We start from the raw sequence: 10017 nt of genomic DNA, 5'->3' as shown, positions 1-10017 counted from the left end.
AGCAGTGAAACGCTCCTATGTTGCAGTAACTCAGAACCTCATTCAGACTGTTCCCGGTAGAGGTCATTCGGCTGAACACAACCGTGGGCTAATTAGAGCCAGATGTAGTCAGTGCCGTCCATAGTGCTGGATGGACAGTGTTCGCATGCCCAACAACTGAGCTCTAGTTCTCCAAACTTTCACAGAGTGCCAAAAGTAGAGGTGCAACTTACTGCTCCGGTTGAGTAGAGTGTAGCCCTCAAAGCTAGAATCAATAGCACTCAGGTGAGAAGAACGGGAAGTATATAGACCCAGTCCGCTGGCAGTGTCCTAAGGGGACCAGGCTATCTGGCTGCCACGCCTGAATGTTTGCAACCGGGGCAGAGCTATGCAGGCGCAATTGTGCAGCAATGCAAACTGGGTACCCTGGCCAAACTTCACGGGTGTACAAGAAACCACGGGGTGTATACAAGGAGATGTTCACCCGGAACAGCCAGAGGTCTGCCGGCAGCAAGATTCCGGAATTCTTCCTAAGAAGCCTTGAAAGCAGTGAAACGCTCCTATGTTGCAATAACTCAGAACCTCATTCTGACTGTTCCCGGCAGAGGTCATTCAGCTGAACACAACGTGCCATCCATAGTGCTGGATGGACAGTGGTCGCGTGCCAAACAACTGAGCTCTAGTTCTCCAAACTTTCACACAGTGCCATAAGTAGAGGTTCAACTTACTGCTCTGCTTGAGTAGAGTGTAGCCATCAAAGCTGGAATCAGTAGCACTCAGGTGAAAAGAATGCGAAGCAGATATACCCACTCTGCTGGCAGTGTCCTACGAGGACCAGTCTATCTGCCTGTCACCCATGAATGTTGGACACCGCGACACAGCAAGGCAGGTGCAATTGTGCAGCAATGAAAACTGAGCACCCTGGCCAAACTTCACGGGTGTACAATAAACCACGGGGGATTTACAAGGAGATGTTCAGCCCGAACAGCCGGAGGCCTGTCGGCAGCAAGATTCCTGAATTCTTCCAAAGAAGCCTTGAAAGCAGTGCAACGCTCCTATGTTGCAATAACTCAGAACCTCATTCTGAGTGTTCCCGGCAGAGGTCACTCAGCTGAACACAAGCGTGGACTAATTAGAGCCAGATGTCTGCAGTCCCGTCCTTAGTGCTGGATGGACAGTGGTCGCCTGCCAAGCAAATGAGCTCTAGTTCTCCAAACTTTCACAGCGTGCCATAAGTAGAGGTTCAACTTACTGCTCTGGTTGAGTAGAGTGTGGCGATCAAAGCTGGAATCATTAGCACTCAGGTGAGAAGAACGGGAAGCAGATATACCCAGTCCGCTGGCAGTGTCCTACGGGCACCAGCCTATCTGGCTGCCACGCCTGAATGTTTGCAACCACGTCAGAGTTATGCAGGCGCAATTCTGCAGCAATGCAAACTGCATACCCTGGCCAAACTTCATGGGTGTACAAGAAACCACGGGGGATTTACAAGGAGATATTCACCCGGATCATCCGGAGGCCTACCGGCAGAAGATTCCGGAATTCTTCCCAAGAAGCCTTGAAAGCAATGAAACACTTCTATGTTGCAATAACTCAGAACCTCATTCTGAGTTTTCCCGGCAGAGTTCATTTGGCTTTACACAACCGTGGACTAATTAGAGCCAGATGTAGGCAGTGCCGTCCATAGTGCTGGATGGACAGTGGTCGCTTGCCAAACAACTGAGCTCTAGTTCTCCAAACTTTCACAGAGTGCCATAAGTAGAGGTTCAACTTACTGCTCCGGTTGAGTAGAGTGTAGAAGACAAAGCTGGAATCCGTAGCACTCAGGTGAGAAGAAGGGGAAGCAGATATATCCAGTCAGCTGGCAGTGTCCTACGGGGACCATCCTATCTCAATGCCACGCCTGAGTGTTTGCACCCCTGGCAGAGCTATGCAGGCGCAATTGTGCAGCAATGCAAACTGCACACCCTGGCCAAACTTCACAGGTGTAGAAGCAACCACGGGTGATTTACAAGGAGATGTTCACCCGGAACAACCCAAGGCCTACCGGCAGCAATATTCCGGAATTCTTCCTAAGAAGCCTTGAAAGCAGTGAAACGCTCCTATGTTGCAATAACTCAGAAGGTCATTCTGAGTGTTCCCGGCAGAGGTTATTCGGCTGAACACAACCGTGGACTAATTAGAGCCAGATGTAGGCAGTGCAGTCCATAGTGCTGGATGGACAGTGGTCGCCTGCCAAACAACTGAGCTCTAGTTCTCCAAACTTTCAGAGTGCCATAAGAAGAGGTTCAACTTACTGCTCCGGTTGACTAGATTGTAGGCGTCAAAGCTGGAGTCATTAGCACTCAGGTGAGAAGAACGGGAAGTAGATATACCCAGTCGGCTAGCAGTGTACTACGGGGACCAGCCTATCTGTCTGCCATGCCTGAATGTTTTCAACAACGGCAGAGCCATGCAAGTGCAATTGTGCATCAATGGAAACTGCGTATCCTGGCCAAACTTCACGGGTGTACAAGAAACCACGGGGGATTTACAAGGAGATGTACACCCGGAATAGCCCAAGGCCTGCCTGCAGCAAGTTTCCCGAATTTTTATTAAGACGCCTTGAAAGCAGTCAAATGGTCCTATGTTGCAATATCTCAGAACCTCATTCAGAGGTCATTCGGCTGAACACAACCGTGGACTAATAAGAGCCAGATGTAGGCAGTGCCCTCCATAGTGCTGGATGGAAAGTGTCGCTTACTAAACAACTGAGCTCTAGTTCTCCAACCTTTCACAGAGTGCCATAAATAGAGGTTGAACTTACTGCTGCGGTTGAGTAGAGTGTAGCCGTCAAAGCTGGAATCAGTAGCACTCAGGTTAGAAGAACGGGAAGCAGATATACCCAGTCCGCTGGCAGTGTCCTACGGGGACCAGCCTATCTGTCTGCCAGGCCTGAATATTTCCAACCGAGGCAGAGCAATACAGGGGCAATTGTGCAGCAATGCAAACTGCGCACCTTGGCCAAACTTCACGGGTGTACAAGAAACCACGGGGGATTTACAAGGAGATGTTCACCCGAAACAGCCGGAGGCCTGCCGGCAGCAAGTTTCCAGAATTCTTCCTAAGAAGCCTTGAAAGCAGTGAAACGCTCCTATGTTGCAATAACTCAGAACATCATTCGGAGTGTTTGCGGCAGAGGTCATTGGCCTGAACACAACCGTGGACTAATTAGAGCCAGATGTAGGCAGTGCCATCCATAGTGCTGGATGGACCGTGGTAGCTCACCAAACAACTGAGCTCTAGTTCTCCAAACTTTCACAGAGTGCCAGAAGTAGAGGTTCAACTTATTGCTCTGGTTGAGTAGCGTGTGGTCGTCAAAGCTGGAATCATTAGCACTCAAGTGAGAAGAACGGGAAGCAAATATACCCAGTCAGCTGGCAGAGTCCTATGGGGACCAGCCTATCTGTCTGCCACGCCTGAATAATTGCAACCACAGCAGAGCTATGCACGCGCAATTGTACAGCAATGCAAACTGCGTACCCTGGCCAAACATCACGGGTGTAAAAGAAAGTATGGGGGATTTACAAGGAGATGTTCAACCGGAACAGCCGGAGGCCTGCCGGCAGCCACATTCCTGAATTCTTCATAAGAAGCCTTGAAAGCAGTGAAAGGCTCCTATGTTGCAATAACTCAGAACCTCATTCAGAGTTCTTTCTGCTGAACACAACCATGGACTAATTAGAGCCACATGTAGGCAGGGCCGTCCATATTGCTGGATGGACAGTGGTCGCCTGCCAAACAACTGAGCTCTAGTTCTCCAAACTTTCACAGAGTGCCATACGTAGAGGTTCAACTTACTGATCTGGTTGAGTAGAGTGTGGCCGTCAAAGCTGGAATCATTACCACTCAGGTGAGAAGAAGGGGAAGCAGATATACCCAGACAGCTGGCAGTGTCCTACGGGGAGCAGCCTATCTGGCTGCCACACCTGAATGTTTGCAACCACGTAAGAGTTATACAGGCACAATTGTGCAGCAATGCAAATTGCGTACCCTGGCCAAACTTCACGGTGTAGAAGCAACCACGGGTGATTTACAAGGAGATGATCACCCGGAACAGCTGGACGATTGCCGGCAGCCAGATTCCGGAATTCTTCGTAAGAAGCCTTGAAAGCAGTGAAACGCTCCTATGTTGCAATAACTCAGAACCTCATTCTGAGTGTTCCCGGAAGAGGTCATTCGGCTGAACACCACTGTGGACTAATTAGAGCCAGATATATGCAGTTCCGTCCATAGTGCTGGATGGACAGTGATCGCGTGCCAAACAACTGAGCTCTAGTTCTCCAAACTTTCACAGATTGCCATAAGCAGAGGTTCAACTTACTGCTCCGGTTGAGTAGAGTGTAGCCGTCAATGCGCGAATCAGTAGCACTCCGGTGAGAAGCACAGGAAGCAGATATACCCAGTCCACTGGAAGTGTCCTACGTAGAGCAGACTATCTGGCTGCCACCCCTGAAGGTTTGCACCCGTGGCAGAGATATGTAGGCGCAATTGTGCAGCAATGCAAAATGCGTACCCTGGCCAAACTTCACGGGTGGACAAGAAACCACAGGGGATTTACAAGTAGATGTTCACCCGGAAAAGGGGGAGGCCTGCCGGCATCAAGATTCCGCAATTCTTCCTAAGGAGCCTTGAAAGCAGTGAAACACACCTATGTTGCAATAACTCAGAACCTCATTCTGAGTGTTCCCGGCAGACCTCATTCTGCTGAACACAACCGTGGATTAATTAGAGGCAGATGTAGGCAGTGCCGTCCATAGTGCTGGATGGACAGTGGACGCGTGCCAAACAACTGAGCTCTAGTTCTCCAAACTTTCACAGAGGGCCATAACTTTAGGTTGAACTTCCTGCTCCGCATGAGTAGAGTGTAGCCATCAAAGCTGGAATCAGTAGAACTCAGGTGAGAAGAACGGAATGCAGATATACCCAGTCAGCTGGCACTGTACTATGGGTACCAGCCTATCTTGCAGCCACGCCTGTATGTTTGGAACCGCGACAGAGCTATGCAGGCGCAATTGTGCAGTAATGCAAACTGGGTACCCTGGCAAACTTCACTGTTGTAGAAAAAACCAGGGGGGATTTACAAGGAGATGTACAACCGGAACAGCCGGAGGCCTGCCGACAGGAAGATTCCGGAAATCTTCCTAAGAAGCCTTGAAAGCAGTGAAACGCTCCTATGTTGCAATAACTCAGAACCTCATTCTGACTGTTCCCGGCAGAGGTCATTCGGCTGAAAACAACAGTGGACTAATTAGAGTCAGATGTAGGCAGTGCCGTCCATAGTGCTGGATGGATAGTGGTCTTGTGCCAAACAACTGAGCTCTTGTTCTCCAAACTTTCACAGAGTGATAAGTAGAGGTTCAACTTACTGCTCCGGTTGAGTAGAGTTTAGCCTTCAAAGCAGGAATCAGTGGCACTCAGATGAGAAGAATGGGAAGCAGATATACCCAGTGCGCTGGAAATGTCCTACGGAGACCAGCCTATCTGGCTGTCATGCCTGAATGTTTGCAACCGCGGCACAGCTATGCAGGCGCAATTGTGCAGCAATGCAAACTGCAAACCGTGGCCAATCTTCACGGGTGTCGAAGAAACCACGGGGGATTTACAAGGAGATGTTCACCGGGAACAGAGTGTGGCCGACCGGCAGCACGATTCCGGAATTTTTCCTAAGAAGCCTTGAAAGCAGTGAAACGTTTCTATGTTGCAATAACTCAGAACCTCATTCTGAGTGTTCCCGGCAGAGGTCATTCGGCTGTACACAACCGTGGACTAACTAGAGCCAGATGTAGGCAGTGCTGTCCATAGTGGTGGATGGACAGTGGTCGCGTGCCAAACAACAGAGCTCTAGTTCTCCAAACTTTTACCTAGTGCACCAAGTAGAGGTTCAACTTACTGCTCCGGTTGAGTAGAGTGTAGCGGTCAAAGCTGGAATCAGTAGCACTCAGGTCAGAAGAACGGGAAGCAGATAAACCCAATCTGCTGGCAGTGTCCTACGGGGACCAGCCTATCTGGCTGCCGCGCCTCAATGTTTGCAAAAGTGGCAGAGCTATGCAGGCGCAATTGTGCAGCAATGCAAACTGCGTACCCTGGCCAAACTTGACGGGTGTACAAGAAACCACGGGGGATTTACAAGGAGATGTTCACCCGAAACGGCTGGAGGCCTGCCGGCAAAAAGATTCCGTAATTCTTCCTAAGAAGCCTTGAAAGCAGTGAAACGCTCCTACGTTGCAATAACTCAGAACCACATTCTGAGTGTTCCGGGGAGAGGTCATTCGGCTGAACACAACCGTGGACTAATTAGAGTCAGATGTACACAGTGCCGACCATAGGGCTGGATGGAGAGCTGTCGCGTGTCAAACAACTGAGCTCTAGTTCTCCAAAGTTTCACAGAGTGCCATAAGTAGAGGTTCAACTTCCTGCTCCGGTTGAGTAGAGTGTAGCCGTCAAAGCTGGAATCAGTAGCACTCAGGTGAGAAGAATGGGAAGCAGATATACCCAGTCAGCTGGCAGTGTCCTCCGGGGACCAGCCTATCTGGCTGCCATGCCTAAATGTTTGTAACCACGGCAGATCTATGCAGGCCCAATTCTGTAGCAATGAAACTGCCTACCCTGGTCAAACTTCACGGGTGTACAAGAAACCTTGGGGGAATTACAAGGAGATGTTCACCCGGAAGAGCCGGAGGCCTGCGGGCAGCAAGTTTCCGGAATTCTTCCAAAGAAGGCTTGAAAGCAGTGAAACGCTCCTATGTTGCAATAACTCAGAACCTCGTTCTGAGTGTTCCCTGCAGAGGTCATTCGGCTGAACACAACCGTGGACTAATTAGAACCAGATGTATTGAGTGCCGTCCATAGTGCTGGATGGACAGTGGTCCAGTGCCAAACAACTGAGCTCTAGTTCTCCAAACTTTCACAGAGGGCCATAAGTAGAGGTTCAACTTACTGCTCCCGTTGAGTAGAGAGTAGCGGTCAAAGCTAGAATCAGTAGCACTCAGGTGAGAAGAACAGGAAGCAGATATAAGCATTCCGGTGGCAGTGTCTTTCGGGGACCATCCTATCTAGCTGCCACGCCTGAATGTTTGCAACTTCGGCAGAGCTATGCATGCGCAATTGTGCAGCAATGAAAACTGCGTACACTGGCCAACCTTCATGTGTGTACAAGAAACCACGGGGCATTTACAAGGAGATGTTTACCCGGAATATCCGGAGGCCTGCCGGCAGCAAGATTCTGGAATTCTTGCTAAGAAGCCTTGAAAGCACTGAAATGCTATTATGTAGCAATAACTCAGAACCTCATTCTGAGTGTTCCCGGAAGAGGTCATTCGGCTGAACACAACCGTGGACTAATTAGAGCAAGATGTAGGCAGTTCCGTCCATAGTGCTGGATGGAGTGTGGTCGCATGCCAAATAACTGAGCTCTAGTTCTCCAAACTTTCACAGGGTGCCATAAGAGGAGGTTCAACTTACTGCTCCGGTTGCGTAGACTGTTGCCGTCAAAGCTGGAATCAGTAGCACTCAGGTGGCAAGCACGGGAAGCAGATATAATGAGTCCGTTGGCAGCCTCCTAGGGGGACCAGCCTATCTGGCTACCACTAGTGAATGTTTGCACCTGCGGCAGAGCTATGCAGGCGCAATTATGCAGCAATGCAAACTGCGTACCCTGGCCAAACTTCATGGGTGTACCAGAAACCACGGGGGATTTACAAGGAGAAGTTCACTCGGAACAGCCGGAGGCCTGCCGGCCGCAAGATTCTAGAATTCTTCCTAAGAGGCCTTGAAAGCAGTGAAACGCTCCTATGTTGCAATAACTCAGAACCTCATTCTGAGTGTTCCCGGCAGAGGTCATTCGGCTGAACACAACCGTGGAATAATTAGAGGGAGATGTACGCAGTGTCGTCGATAGTGCTGGTTGGACAGTGGTCCCGTACCAAACAACGGAGCTCTAGTTCTCCAAACTTTCACAGAGTGCCATAAGTAGAGGTTCAACTTACTGCTCCAGTTGAGTTGAGTGTAGCGGTCAAAGCTGGAATCAGTAGCACTCAGGTGAGAAGAACGGGAACCAGATATACCCGGTCCACTGGCAGTGTCCTATGTGGACCAGCCTATCTGGCTGCCACGCCTGAATGTTTGCAACCGTGGCAGAGCTATGCATGCCCAATTGTGCAGCAATGCAAACAGGGTACCCTGGCCAAACTTCACGGGTGTACAAGAAACCACGGGGGATTTAAAAGGAGATGTTCACCCGGAACAGCCTCAGGCCTGCCGGCAGCAAAATTCCAGAATTCTTCCTAAAAAGGCTTGAAAGCAGTGAAACCCTCCTATGTTGCAATAACTCAGAACCTCATTCTGAGTGCTCCCGGCAGAGGTCATTCGGCTGAACCCAGCCGTGGACTAATTAGAGCCAGATGTAAGCAGTTCCGTCCATAGTGCTGGATGGACAGTGGTCCCGTGTCAAAAAACTGAGCTCTAGTTCTCCAAACTTTCACATAGTGCCATAAGTAGAGGTTCAACTTACTGCTCCGGTTGAGTAGTGTGTAGAAATCAAAGCTGGAATCAGTAGCACTCAGGTGAGAAGAACGGGAAGTAGATATACCGAGTCCGCTGGCAGTGTCCTACGGGGACCAGCCTATCTGGCTGCCACTCCTCAATATTTGCACCCGCGGCAGAACTATGCAGGTGCAATTGTGCAGCAATGCAAACTGCGTACCCTGGCAAACTTCACGGGTGTACAAGAAACCACAGGGGATTTATAAGGAGATGTTCACCAGGAACAGCCGGAGTCCTGCCGGCAGCAAGATTCCGGAAATCTTCCTAAGAGGCCTTGTAAGCAGTGAAACGCTCCTATGTTGCAATAACTCAGAAACTTATTCTGAGTGTTCAAGGCAGAGGTCTTTCCGCTTAACACAACCATGGGCTAATTAGAGCCAGATGTAGGAACTGCCGTCCATAGTGCTGGATGGACAGTTGTCACCTGCCAAACAACTGAGCTCTAGTTCTCCAAACTTTCACAGAGTGCCATAATTAGAGGTTCAACTTACTGCTCTGGTTGAGTAGAGTGTGGCCGCCAAGCTGGAATCAATAGCCCCCAGGTGAGAAGAACGGGAAGCAGACACACCTAGTCCGCTGGCAGTGTCCTACGGGGACCAGCATATCTGGCTGCCACGCCTGAATGTTTGCAACCGAGGCATAGGTATGATGGCACAATTGTGCAGCAATGCAAACTCCGTGCCCTGGTCAAACTTCACTGCTGTACAAGAAACCACGGGGTATTTACAAGGAGATGTTCACCCGGAACAGCCAGAGGCCTGCCGGCAGCAAGATTCTGGAATTCTTCCTAAGAAGCCTTGAAAGCTGTGAAACGATCCTATGTTGCAATAACTCAGAACCTCATTCTGAGTGTTCCCGGCAGAGGTCATTCGGCTGAACACAACCGTGGACTAATTAGGACCAGGTGTAGGCAGTGCCGTCCATAGTGCTGGATGGACAGTGGTCGCGTTACACACAACCGAGTTCTAGTTCTACACACTTTCACAGAGTGCCATAAGTAGAGGTTCAACTTACTGCTCCGGTTGAGTAGGTGTAGCCGTCAGAGCTGGAATCATTAGCACTCAGGTGAGAAGAACGGGAAGCAGATATACCCAGTTGGCTGGCAGTGTCATTCGGGATCCAGTCTATCTGGCTGCCACCCCTGAATGTTCGCAACCACGGCAGAGCTATGGGGGCACAATTGTGCAGCAATGCAAACTGCTTAGCCTGCCCAAACTTCACGGGTTCACAAGAAACCACGGGGGATTTACAAAGAGAGTTCACTGGGAACAGCTGGAGGTCTGCCGGCAGCCAGATTCTGGAATTCTTCCCAAGAAGCCTTGAAAGCAGTGAAACGTTCCTATATTGCAATAACTCACAACCTCATTCTGAGTATTCCTGGAAGAGGTGATTCGGCTGAACACAACCGTGGACTAATTAGAGCCAGATGAAGTCAGTGCCGTCCATAGTGCTGGA

This window comes from Dipodomys spectabilis, unplaced genomic scaffold, assembly GCF_019054845.1.
Source record: "Dipodomys spectabilis isolate Male_0828 unplaced genomic scaffold, ASM1905484v1 ptg000308l, whole genome shotgun sequence".
Lineage (NCBI taxonomy): Eukaryota > Metazoa > Chordata > Mammalia > Rodentia > Heteromyidae > Dipodomys > Dipodomys spectabilis.
Note: the sequence above shows the minus strand (reverse complement) of the source record.